At 34.8% G+C, this 3,126-nt stretch overlaps 1 pseudogene; it reads left to right on the forward strand.

Annotated features, from left to right (window-relative positions):
- Positions 1-245: 245 nt before the first annotated feature.
- LOC112928358 (adenosine 5'-monophosphoramidase HINT1 pseudogene) lies at positions 246-788 on the forward strand (annotated as a pseudogene).
- Positions 789-3,126: the final 2,338 nt, after the last annotated feature.

Below are 3,126 nucleotides of genomic sequence, written 5' to 3' on the forward strand. Positions count from 1 at the left end.
TATCTCATGGTGGTTTTGATTGGCATTTTCCTAATGATGTTGATCATCTTTTCATGTGCTTACTGGTCATTGTGTGTACTTTCTTTGGAGAAATGTATATTTAAATACCTTGTTCATTTAAAAAGTTTTAAGTTACTTTTCTTATTGTTGAGCTGTAAAAGTTGTTTATATATTCTGGATTTTAGATCCTTTTCAAGTTATAAAAAGCAGCTCTCCCCAGAACGGCCATGCAGGAGGAGGCCACAATGGCCGATGAGATTGCCAAGGCTCAGGCTGCCACGGCCTGGAGGCGATACGATCTTCGGAAAGATCATCTGCAAGGAAATCCCAGCCAAAATCATTTTTGAGGATGACCAGTATCTTGCTTTCCATGACATTTCCCCTCAAGCACCAGCTCATTTTCTGGTGATACCCAAGAAACATATATCCCAGATCTCTGTAGCAGAAGATGATGATGAAAGTCTTCTTGGACATTTAATGATTGTTGACAAGAAATGTGCTGCTGATCTGGGCCTGAAGAAAGGTTATTGAATGGTGGTGAATGAAGGTTCAGATGGGGGACAGTCTGTCTATCATGTTCATCTCCATGTTCTTGGAGGCCGGCAGATGAATTGGCCTCCTGGTTAAGCATGTTTAGGGATAATTTTCCCTTCTCTAGGCAATGATCAATGTTTCTAAGTTCCAGTATGTTAAACAGTATACTTACTTTTGCTTGTGTATGGATAGATTGAGGAAGTAATTTTTAAAACCCATACATAATAAAAGACAATGTTGCATGGTTAAAAAAAGTATATAAAAAGCATTTGATACAATTTAATACCCATTCATGATAAAAACTCTTAATAATCTAAAAATAGATGAGAACTGCAGCTGACATCATACTTAATGGTGGCATAGTAAAAGCTTTTCCTTGGAAAATGGGAACAAGACAAGTGTGCTTCCTTTCGTCAACTTTATTCAACATTGTATTGGAGGTTGTGGTTAGTTAGGAGGTTGTAGTTAGTACAACAAGTAAACAAAGGAAATAAAGGCATATGAATGGAAAGTAAGAAATAAAATTATCACTTTATGAAGATGACATATTGAGTACATTGAAAATTAAAAAGAATCTAATAATAAACAATTAAATTAACAATAAATTAGTAATGTCCCTAGATTCCAAGTCAGTGTGCCAGCAATGATTATAAAATAAAATTTAAAATCTTCAAAACAGTACTGAGGTAAATATCGTCATGGAGGGATATACCATGTTCATGAATTAGGAGAGTCAAAGTTGTAGAGAAGTCATTGCTCCCCAATATGATCAATAGATATAATGCAATTCTATAAAATCCTGTTTTAATATGGAACTTTATAGGTCAATTCTAAAATTTATATGGAAATGCAAAAGGCCAAGGATAGTCAAGAATACATAGAAGAAGAATAAAGCTGGAATGGAGAACTTTTACCACCAAATATAAAGCCTTATTTTAATGCTCTAGTAATTCAGTCAGTATGATGTTGACATACATATAGAAAAATAGACCAATGGATGACAGAATAGGGTCCAGAAACAGACACACATTTATGGTCACCAAATTTCTGAGAAATGTGCCACTGAAATACAATGAAAGAATGTTCTTTTCAATAAATGGTATGTGAAATTTGAGTACCCATATTGGAAAAACATGCATGTTGAACCTTCTTGGACTTCATGTAAAAGTAAATTCTAGATGGATATAGAACCAAATGAAAAAAAAAAGTAGAACTTCTAAAAGATAACATGAGAAATCATCTTTAAGACCTCGGTGAGGTGAAGATTTATTAAGTAAGATTTTAAAAGGGCTTATTAAAGGAAAAATGGATAATTTAGAGTTTATGAAAATGAAGAATTTCTGTTCATGAAAAGATATGGATAAAGCAAAGAGGATAAGTCACAGAGCAGGAAAAAACTTTTTTTTTTTTTTTTTTTTTAATTAAGTAGGTTCCAAGCCCAGCATGGAGCTCAACGTGGGGCTTGGATTCACAACCCTGAGATCAAGACCTGAGCTGAGGTCAAGAGTCAGATGCCTAACTGACTGAACCACCCAGGCACCCCAGATGAAACCATTTTTAATAGACATGTCCAACAAAGGATTAATATCTAAAATATAAAAAAATTAAAATCTAGAATATAAATAAGCTTCTACTAATCCATAAGAAAAAGACAGACAACCCATGGTCAAACCATTGACACAAGTGTTTAGTAGTATTTTTTAAAGATAAACATACATATATCCTATGGTCAGGTAATCCCAAACCTGGGCATATGCCCCCCAGGAATGATTGCTACGCCCAATTAAAGCTGTGTACGAGAATGGTCATAGCAGTGCTATTTCTAACAGCCCAAATGGAAACCACTAAAATGTCCATTTATAATAGGATGGGTGAATAAATGGTAGTATTTTTCATGCTGTGGAATTCTACACTGCAAAACAAAAAGCCAACAAAGAGTACAGGAAACAATTATGAATGAATCTTGCATGTAAAATGTTGAATGAAGGAAACCAGGCACAACAGAATGTAAATTGTATGATTCCATGTATATGAAGTTCGAAATAGGGAAAACTAATCTATGGCAGCAGAGGGCAGAATGGTGGTCATTTTGTGAAGCTTTAGGGATCGGGTGACTACGTGGTGGGGCTTCTAGACAGCGCCCAGTTCTTTATTTCTTGGTCTAGGAGGTACTTATATGAGTTAGATGTGTCTATTTCTTATATTTCTTGAGCATGTGCTCTTTGTACACTTTTCAGTATATATGTTACACTTCAAAAAAATTTACTTTCTTTAAAGAGATCTTATATTTTAAAGATATATACTGAACTATTTATAATTTGCCTCAATATAATCCAGTGAGGATGCACTGTGTGTGCATGTGTGTGTGTGTGTGTAGGGGAGTGGGGAGTGTATGAATGAAGCAGATTAGCTACAAGTTAATTATTAAAGATGGCTTATGGGTACATGGAGGCTTATTATACTCTTTGCTTTCGTATATATTTGAAATTTTTCACCCCCAAAGTTAAAAGATAAAAGTAAAAAGCCCCAAACACTAGAGTTTGGCAAGGGACTTGATGGAGATGTAATTTGCATATCCATTCACCTTGGAGA

This window comes from Vulpes vulpes, chromosome 4 (assembly GCF_048418805.1).
Source record: "Vulpes vulpes isolate BD-2025 chromosome 4, VulVul3, whole genome shotgun sequence".
NCBI classification, from domain to species: domain Eukaryota; kingdom Metazoa; phylum Chordata; class Mammalia; order Carnivora; family Canidae; genus Vulpes; species Vulpes vulpes.